Source organism: Argiope bruennichi, chromosome 10 (genome assembly GCF_947563725.1).
Source record: "Argiope bruennichi chromosome 10, qqArgBrue1.1, whole genome shotgun sequence".
NCBI lineage: Eukaryota > Metazoa > Arthropoda > Arachnida > Araneae > Araneidae > Argiope > Argiope bruennichi.
In genome coordinates, this window is record NC_079160.1 from 21808777 (window position 1) to 21820092 (window position 11316).

The window sequence follows — 11316 nt, forward strand, 5'->3', positions numbered from 1 at the left end:
ATCGGACAATTGCATTTCGAAATACAAAAACTGAAATTTACTTTTTCTTTTTTCAAGACAGCTCTATCCTAAATAAAACACCTGATCATAATATCTGGTCTTGAAAATAATATGGTTTCGCATTAATTTTATAAATCGTTGAAATGGTGCAAACCGTTATGATAGTTTGCAAATCATCTTTCCATCAGTTTTTTCAGTTTTTAAGATATTGATGTGAATGAAATGCCATCTAAAAGAGAAAAAAATTCCAGAGTTCAAAGAATAAATTACTCCTGAAGTAATGGATTTCAAAATGTGAAAGTTGAAAAGAAAAGACTTTTCTTTTACATGACATTTCTTTACTAAATATAATTCCTGGCCATAATACATTCTAACACCTAGACTTAAAGTAAAATTTTGGGTTATAAACCATTGAATATAATGTTTGAGATAATGACTTAATTACACAACTTTCCAGAACATTTTCACCAATGTTCTTTTTATATTCGTTAAGCACTGAACATTGAAATTCTAGTTATTATGAAAGAGGTAGATTTATTGCCAAGAAAAGAGAAAAACATAATTTTATTGGACTGATGATAAAATATGAAAAAAAAACTCTTTCATTAATCATGACCAGGAGCTGCTTTTCATTTTTATGAATCATTTTGTGGAGATTTAAAAAGTAAGTCATATTCAACCAGAATCCCATATCATTAAAGAACATAATCCATAATAAATCGAATCCCCAATAATATTTCTTGCGGAGAGTCAATTCATTCACTGAAAAAAAAGAGGTAAAAGTAAAAGAAACCCACCTCGCTAAATCTTCTTTGGGACACGCTGAGTTTCAGTATGAAACTGTACGACATTAGCGGGTCTCTAATTATGGCCGAAATTGTAAAACAAATCATAAGAACATTTTAAATTCTCGTTCGAAAATAAGACTTCATTAAAAAAGAGACTTCAAAAACTCAAACTTTCTGTTCAGTGGAATAGAAGAACAAAGCTCATTAAGTATCGTTCAGGAAAAGAAGTTATTCTAACATATTTTTAAAGTTTTATTTGAGAAAAAAAAATTGGAAGCAAAAATTCAACGTTTTCCAATTAACTATTATCTGGAATAAAAAGACCTCGATATTTCCTTAAATCTAATTCAGTTTGAATTGGGAAAATAAAGACCCAGCAGAATGTAATTGAAATAGTTAAAACAAAAAGTTTATTGTTTTTCTTTAGAAGTGTTTACTAAAAATCTTACAAGCACAAATTACATTATTATTTTACATAAAGTTATTACTGATAATAAACTGCAACCACTTTTATTATTATATGATCTGCCGAAATAATTAGGCCCATTTTATTATTATTATTGTTTGATTTTTACTTAATGCTTAAAATAATATATATATATTAATGCTTAAAATGAAATAGAGTATTGTTCTTGAACAATCTTAATTTTTGATTTTACTCCATAATATCTATGATTTGTTAATTAAATGCTTTATACGAAATTATTTTGATTGCTACTTTAAAGTAAATATTGTTTTCTCTCCTTCTTTTTTTAATCGCTCTATTAATTTTGGTCGCTAACTCATTGATACTTCAAAGATAAATAAATAAATTTTATATCTACTTCTATTTATTAATTTCCTATAATAAATTTTTCATTAAAAAAGAATATATAATTACATATTCTAATAATTTTATTTATGTAATATATAATAAAATATATAATTAAGAATTCTAACTTTTAATTATATATTTTTATATCTGTGTTAAAAGTTAAAGTAAGTTCATAAACTAGATGTTTTTCCTGCAATTTTAGAAACATCTAAATCGTGTGCAACATTTTCCGAATACTTATCTTTGGAATTCTGCTTTCATCAGTTTTATTTCTAAATAATTTAATCTGACATTTCTCCATAACAAATTAAAAACATTAAACTTTCAATTTAAGGATTTGAAGTTGTATCTTTGCGAATAATATGTAAGAAGATAGATTAAAAAAAAATTGAATTAGTTTCTCTAAACAGGCTTTTGAAAAGATATATTTCTTAACAAAAAGTTAAATGATTTACTTATTATTATTACAGTTCTATCCCAGGATAAGTACAGATTTTATTAAATATTTCCTAATTAAAGTTTTGCTGAGGGTTCCTGACTTACGAAACAAGTATGTCAACAAATTTCTTCTTACCTACCTCTGTCCCTCAATCTTTAAATATAACAACTAAGAAAAAACTGTGATTTGTTCTTATTAGTTAGATACTTCAACGCTGCGTATGTTTTTATGACACCGGATATACAGCAAGAAAACTACCTAGAAATAATAATAGAATGCTATGGTAGGGCAATGTTTATTATAGTTGCTGGATATTAGAGCTTTCATCTCACATGGCTGTTTCATGAGAATTGGTGGCAGAAGTTACTATACAGTCTCTTATCCTCAAATATTTCGATTTTTTATACATAAGTGAAACTAAAGATTCATTAAATAAAAAAAGGCATATAAAAATTTTGGTTTTAATTTGCGGTTTATAGTGTAAGAATCGTTGTAAATAACAAACAAAATTTTTATAAGGTTATATTGAACAAGATTAAAAAAATGAATTAATATTGAATTTTAAATAAATTTATCAATTTAAATAATATTTGGAATTTTTTACCCTATTTCATGCGCATTTTTGTTTAAAAATAAGTATTTAATACCTTTACCATTTTAATTACATCGAATAACATAATTAATGATAAAGATGAGCAAAACTGGAAAACAATGCATTAGGAATGTGGTAAATATCTTCTGTTGAATATTGTTTAAAGTTTTGTTTCTATTTAGAAACATTTAATCTTATATAAAAATTTACAAAAAATTATTAATTTTTCTAATACAATACTGCATTTATTTTCAGTATTCTTTCTTTGAAATTTCGTCATCAAAATAATTTAAATTGAATGCTTGAAATATTCATGAAGTTAAGTCATAAATATGAAGATTACACCAAAACTATTATTTAATTTTCAGTAATTTTTCATTAGAAAATTTCCGTTTCAAAACAATAAATTTCTATAAAAAGCGAATAATAGAAAAAGCATATAAACCTCCTCCAAAACTCAATATATAACTTAATTCATCAGTTTTCAATTAAATAATTTATCTGATGTTTTAACGAAAAACTGCTTATAATTCCTTTTTATTACTAATAAATACAAGAAATGTGGAATGGAAACTTGCATGTGCATTAAACATTTCGGAAATAATTGCAAGATATTGTGCAAAACTGAAAGTAATTTATTTCTCTATAAAAATGGAACTTTGAGGTATATCTATTTTTGAAGATTTAAAAGAATATTTTACAAAGACTTTTAAAACACCAGCAAATTGAATAAAATATTACATAAGTAATGTTAACTAATGGCTTCTGTATTAAATAAATGCTCATATTTTCTGTTTCTTTTTCTCATTTTCCATCGCCTACAACAACAACAAAAAACATGGCCAACAAGGAAAATTCTGAACTGCGCTAGCTTTGTCTGTTCTTTTGCACTGTGAAAATTTATGTAAGATAAACACTTTTATAGAACAACTAAATTTGCATTTTCCAGAATCTGCTTTTATAAACAGTGTACAAATATAAGCAAATTGCATTGATTATTGTAGTAAGGAAAAAAAAAGTGTTATATACAATATATTAAAATAATTTTCGATAATTTTCTTTCACAGAATTAACAGAATTCACAAAAGAAAGATGAAATATTTTTAGTTATACAACAAAGCGCGTATATACAAAATTGATTTTTAATACCTTAGGATCCTTAGGATTTAATCCTAATTTTTTGCTTTACTGTTGATGGACTTAAATGCCAATGGCTATACAGTAGCATTGTTTAAAATATGGCTGACTTTTATACAATAATAATATTTTGTATAATTAAGTTGACATTTTTTAAAACTAAATGTCAAATCATTAATTTGTATTATATTATAAAATGATATTTTATGCTTATATTTCTTTAAAAAGAATTTATTATTTAGACTCAGTGGGGTTTATATTTATTACAAAAAGAGTTTCTTTTTAATTAAAAATAATGTAATTAAATGAAGTTAAAATGTATGATTAATTATTTGTAATCTTTCTTTATGGAATCAATTAAAATCTGTTTCTTGTTATTATCTTTTGTTGAATTATATCGAAGCAATAATTTTAGCGATTTAATAACAAATATTCTAATAAAAGGGGCGACAATTCCAAAAAAAAAAATGTTACAATAATTTCTTTATACATTTGCTTTGTTTATGATTTTTCTTGCTTAAAAAAATAGTTTTGAAAATAGTCCAGTCAAAAACATTCTGTGTCGTAGATAAAAAGGAGATGATAATTCCATATTGATCTTTGTGTTGAATAACGCGCCCAACAAAGCCAACGGTTTATCCACTGTCATTATCGCAAATATTACCTATTAGACTTCGCACGACAACCAAAAATTATTTTGCTTATTGAACCATTTTCCATTTATGTATAGAAACGATAAACAATAATTTGTTGATATATTGACCACCCATTTTTCATGAACATGCTACCATTAAAAGGTAATAAATATTTTCCTACCAGAATGGTAATTTAATTCGAGAAAAAAGAATTACTAAATAGAGAATTAATATTTTCTTCTGTTTCTGTTTATTGACACTTTACCTTTAATTCATTTATAATTTAATGTTTATGATTATTTTATGATTCTATGGCTTTGGTATTCATTTGAAATTAAATAATTACTGTTTTAATCGAATTATTTAGTATAATTTTTTTTATTAGATATAACTTTTTTATGAATGAAGATACATTTTATATACTTTTATTAAGTACAGTAGACTCCCGATTATCCGCTGGCGGGTTATCCGAGCCTACCGCACAAAGGTTTTTTTTTTTTTTTTTTTTACTGATTTTTTCAAAAAGGTGCAGTTTTACAGTTATGCTTTTGTAATTACATAATACATTACAGTATTAAAACAGTACATATGTATTCATTTTTCTTGTATCCTTGACGCATCTCGTAAATACAAAGCACTTTTCCGTTTTCATTAACAAAATGCATTTTAGGTTAGTTTTGAGTGATATACTAAAATATTAAGCGTTAGTTAAACATTTCCTGCTGTTTATTTTACGTTTCATTGTACATAAAACGATTTTTCCAAGTTGGAATGACTGTTTTCTTTTTTGCTATACCCAGTTTTTAGCTTTTTTCGGATTATCCGCGATTTTTGTTATCCGCGGCGGCCGCGCCACCCAATTCCGCGGATAATCGGGAGTGTACTGTATTCTTTTATTTTCTATCTATTAAGTACTGTTCGTTTGAAAGCTTTCATTGCAATTAATGACACAATAAATTTTAGATGGTAAAAAAATTAAATAATTCATTCATTATCCTTTTAATAAAGTTAATGGTAAAAGATTGGATGATAGATTTATATTATTTACCATATTCTGTGTTTCGGAATTTTAAATGAAGTTTTATCACATTTCTTCTAAAATGTTTGCTCAAAATCTTATTTAGATCTCTTATGTGCTATCTCTTATAGATCAGTTTCAATTCTTATTTATAAAGTATTGTAATAATTTAAATGGCCGCTCAATGAAAGCAATCAGACAGTGAACACCGTTAACAGTTTTCTTTAGTATTTTAGTAAACAAACAAAAGTCCCAATTAATTAAGGTAATAGTTGAACTTATATCTACTGACAAGCTATTAAGAGATGTATTAATCTAAATGGAGATTTCATTATATGTATAAATTTTCAGCGTTTTGCAATAATTGTAATAATTACAGAACGCATTTTACTGCTAATTTAAAGAAGTGTTTACTATCTTTTCTGTGAGATAATAGAATTTAAGTTATAGCATTTAAATCTTGAAAAGGAAATCATTTTTGAGTTAGGGATTCAATCTTAACCCTTTAAAGTGCCATTTTTTTCTAGTCATATTATGTTAAAATATTTTCAGGCTTGAAATTAGAAGAAGAGAAGGGTTTCATTTAGCTTATTAGATAAATTTAATTTGATTCATTAATTAATTTGGTTAATTAATAATTAAGTAACAAACCAAGACACATTATTTTGTGTAAGATAAAGAACTGAAGCATCTAAGTTTCTGTCTTTCTAAAAAAAATTTGTCAGAACTTATGCCAACCTACATAATTTCATACAAAGATTGATAAATTTGGTGGAAAGCATACCACGGTCTTAGAAAGGGTAAATTTAAAGTTCCAATCTTCATTAACAATTGATATCATTGGTATGCAAATGAAGGAAGCCAATTCAAAAGAAAGCAAAAATAAATTAATGAATTCATATTGTTGGAAAATGTCTTTTTTGTAACAAGAAAAATAACGCGTATCAATTAATTTACAAGTTACGATAGTAACAACGGATTAGTATGCAATATATGCTGCACATAATTTGAAATTGATTAGCTAGCTATGCACTGACTATATTATAATTATTTAATTTTCTCAACAAAGCATTTACAACATAGATTAAAAAAGAGGCCTTAATGGCATTTAATAGAATAAATTCGAATTAATTTCCTTTATTCTTGTATCCTATATTCTAAAATCGTTATGTCAATTTCGAATATTTATTTTTAAGATAAAAAGAAGGCTATATTTTTATAAATATATATATGCTTTATATAAAAAGAAGGCAATATAAGATTGATTATTTTATCTTAAAAGATTCTTATATAAATGAAATGCCAGGGGGAAATTTCGAATTCCTTTTAAACATTTATTTATATATTTTACGTTCAATAATTCCATTTTTAACACGAATCCTAATATTTAACAGAACCTTAAATTGTCACGTACAGTTCAGTTTGAATAATTTTTAGTAACGAACTTTAGAGAAAGCAGACTGAGAGAGAGAGAGAAAAAAAAAAGCACTTACGGACTTCGAAGACTCGAATGGATAGAACAAAGGAGTTTTGTTAGAACTATTCAGAGAGCGCACTTCCAAAAATCTGGAAAAAGTTGCTTGCTTCATCCAAATCATAGATGAGCTTTATAAAGAAAGCTCCACCATTCGCTCCTTGCCCCAGTGACGTATTCTATTACGTCAGAGCGATTCTTGAATGGTCGTCCCTTCTGATTGGCTCTGACAGAATATTATCCAACTTACAAAACTGTGCATGGTCTTCTAATCAATTTTTGGTAATTGTTCCACCAAATCATTTGTCAGCTGTCAATCAGCGTAATGTCGTCCTTTCCTATTCCGTTTGGATGCCAAGATACTTTCTGCTAAATGGTGAAGATATTTTGCAGACGGGTTGAGTTGTCAGATTACGACATAATGGTCAATGATGTGTATTTTTCTGATACATATCATCTGAAGTTCCATCAAAAATCAAACAAAGTTAATCAATCAGGCAATTTAACTATCAGAAACAAGCTACATCATCAATAGAATATTTTGTATGATTTATGATATGATAACGTCTTATTATTGCCTATTCTATTATTATTTTATGTCAAATATATTCTCTCAATGGATAACTAAAGCAGACAGGCATTAACTAGATGGATACCTTAACTCCTTCGAAAATTTAAATATTAATAAAACAGTACTTAATAAATTTTTCAACTCGTTTTCGTTCGAGAAATATTGTTTACTATTTTTCTTCTTTTTTGCCAGGAAAAATAGCCTAGACAAATAATTACAGAGAAAAATAAAGCAAATGAATGGTAATGAGAGTAATCTAAAAAAAAATACTTGAATGCAATTTCTTAATATTTTAATGACATATTTCAACTAAGAATTATTTGAATCATTTCCCCATATTTTTATTTTATTTTATTTGCTTCGTGTTTATAAGTGACAATAGTTCATATTTGTAATCGATTTTTTTCTACCCACTTACTCATGTGTTACAATCTTGAAATTTTATTTACTTATGTTTTTTCGATGACAATAGACTATTTAAACATTTTTAGCATTTTATTATTGGCCAATCAATTTAATAAATCCTTGATTTCGCATTAGTATACGGGTGGCTCTGTGTAGTAGCGAATTTATGGGGAAAAATCTTTACCTGACAGAATAACCACATCCATAAGCTAGGTATGCAAAAAACACTAAGTTTATTATAAGATTCCTCGTAATTTCTAAATACAGTCAGATGATGAGGACGACATCGGAGTTAATACCATCACTCTAAAGTTCACCGGGAGGATTTAAAGACAAATTGGCTAAAACAGTTATCATTATCATCATCACTTTCATATTTACTGTTTCTAAACCATCAAAAATATTTTCCAGTTTTTTGAAAGAAACGCAACAGGCCTATCAGATAATGAAAGGTCGATGTTGGGATAATTATCCCTTTTTTTTTCTCTTTAATAAGAAATATATTTATGTTGCATGCACAAAATTAGCAATCATTGGTATAATTTTTAATCATTTTACAAACCATTAGTATACCAAACCAAAAGAAAAAGTATTTTTTAATTTCAAAAATTGTCTTAATACTTCTGCGTAAAAGAAATGTATTATTATACAAATGTATATAATAATACTATATATGTATTAGTATACAAACTTATTTCATTTCTCAGTTTCATGGTAAAATAACCAAATACACTTTTGCCTCAAAATCTGGAATAATTTTTTCCTTTGTTATTCTATAGATACTGTAAATATAGTAGAAACAATTTGGTGTATTGACTAATTCTCTGGAAGCAATTTTCTTAACAGCAGCAAGAACTAAAATAAAAAGCACTTTGACAGAAAAATCTGAATCATATTATACAAATACCGCTCTAAATTAAGAGAGATGTTGATAGAGGGGTGTAGGAAAACTGATAGGAAGTGGAAGAGGAATGATGAGGGGAGAGGGTGATAGATATACACCAACAGGATTATAATTAAGTTTCAACAGTTCCTCTAATTCTGCTAATTTGTTTGATAAATAGTTAATAGCTAGAAGAAGGTTTTAAGTGAATAGTAGCTTTTAACCTTGGAAATTATTTATATAACGCAAATTAATATTTCAAATCTATTCATATATTTAATAATACCATATGATATAACTCTGATAAAAGTATAGACCATACATATAGATTTATGGTTTTTTAATAAAATAATGGGTGATAGAATTTTTAATAGTTTTTTTCAGTAATTAGCATAAAAAAACCTGTAAGTTTCGCATGTTTATATATATGAACAATGAACTGAAAGTACAGAAGTAATATATCACTAACAATATGCACAGTTACAAACTAGACTCGTGTTTGAATTTACATGAATTTCTCTGATGATGTATTATCCCGTATGCAATTCATCGATATTTTGAATGTCATAAATATATCGTATTAGTATCATTATTTACACAAGATGTTGTAAGAAATCTCCACGACGTTGATCGATAATCTGAATGTTGTTCAATGCCGTGAAGATATCGTAACAGTACTGCTATTTGCACAAGACTTTGTAAGAAAACTCCACGGCCCTCATCGAATTCTAAAAGCCATAGAAAGTCTTGACAGCATTGTTACAAACCTGTAATGTTGTTTTCCAGTATGGTTAGTTCAATCACTGAAAAGACCATTTTACTCTATTGGGTGATGATCGGGTGCAGCGTCAGTGATCTCAGAACTTGGAGACAAACCTGGCGACCATTTGGTGAGGAATTTGGCGACAAAATAGATATTACTGGAAACTTTCAGAATCTTAGTAATTCAGCCAATAGGAATCGAAACACGTCTAATTGGTCCAGAACCTTCTCGGTCCTCCTCCCGGGAACTATAAAAGACCGCAGTTTCAAGCTGCAGTCAATAGTAGTCAAGTAACGAGTCGTCGAGAGGATAGCGAAGCAACAGCGGAATAGTAGGGCTCAAGCAATTGCTGAATTGAGCTGTGTGCCGTGTCCTGGCGTTTATTGTAGAAACATCATCATGACGTGTGGAGTAACTGGTCTTGTAGTAGAGAGTCGGCAGTCGGATACTGGTAAAATGAGGAGACAATGGAGAATTGCAGACGTTTGGAGAGCCGTAGAGTGAAGCTACGTGAATTCTCCCCTTCTGCTGAATTCTGTCAGGCCGCTTTGTGTGCTGTGGTTGTTATTGCTACCAATTACTACTTGTGAGATACTGTTTATTGTAGGGCGCTGCTGTGTATTGTGTTGCCTGTGTTCGTCTCGTCTGTGCATTTGTCGTCTCTGTGTATACGTGTCTTCGTAATCAATAAACGTCGTAGTTGTTTTCTGCTAAAGGACTGTTTATTCTATCGACCAAAAAATCTTGAAAAAGAACCCCCGACAAAGGAATTTACGTAAAAATATCTTAATAGTATTACCGGGCATCTTTGTTTTTAGGGATTATGTCTCAAATAATTATGTGAAGAGAAAACTGAATGAGGATTACAGTTATATGTAATAAACACCTCCGCTGCCAAGTAAGAATTGTCATTTACAGAGTACTGTTTATAATAAAAACGGAATGAACTCTTATTTAAGACAAATTGTTGCATTAATTAATTAAAATCATAAAAATTCCAACAGTTGGCTTAACTTTTATAGTTCTATTTATTTGTCTCAACCATGAAACTCGATTCATATAATTAATTGTTTATGTTATAGTTTTTAAAATGAGTATAAATTTCTGGGTCACTCTATACTCTGAATTAGCATTTTTTCCATTTTTTTTATTAATCTTACGCTATCTTAGATGAATTCTGCAGAAAATATACTGAAAAACTTTTTAAAGATCAAAAACTTTATAAGATCTGGGCAAATAATTCTACCGTCTATTTAAGAGATCTTTTTCCTCTCTTTAAAGACCTCAAGTGAAAATGGTAAGCATTGGTGAAATCCACTTTGAAATAATTCCACTTGAAGTTAAGCAAAAGGATTCTTCTGTACTTACTTATTTAGAAAAAAGCGGATTTGTGCCAAATTCCAATAGCCAATTGGATTCATTGTTTGAAACTAAATAGCAAAGAATAGATTATTCTTAAAAAATTTCCGGAATACCATCTCTGGATATTATGAAATGTTCCATAAAATCTTCGAATTATTCCTTTTCATCGGTAGGTTCTTGATAAATGATTCGACTTCGGAAATTACCTCCTTTCATACATTTCTCATTTTCAAAGAGATGTGAAATCATCAATCATGGTCAACAATAACCAACATTCCTTTTTATGCATTCCTCCAAAATTCTTCTGAATGCTGCCTTTGAGAACGTCCCTTTTTTATGACTGCAGTAAATTGGTAACAATCTTTATTTTAAAGTTATAGTGACATGGACTTGAGATCGGATTTATCTGAAAACTGTTGATCTAAAGATAAACTT

At 28.0% G+C, this 11316-nt stretch overlaps 1 protein-coding gene across 1 annotated transcript in view; it reads right to left on the reverse strand.

Annotated features, from left to right (window-relative positions):
* Window positions 1-7075, reverse strand: part of LOC129988576 (diuretic hormone class 2-like) — a 30295-nt gene extending 23220 nt beyond the window's left edge. Inside the window, exon 1 of the mRNA XM_056096826.1 lies at window positions 6917-7075. The gene's annotated coding sequence lies outside the window, so the exon portion shown is untranslated. The remainder of the gene's footprint in view (window positions 1-6916) is intronic.
* Window positions 7076-11316: the final 4241 nt, after the last annotated feature.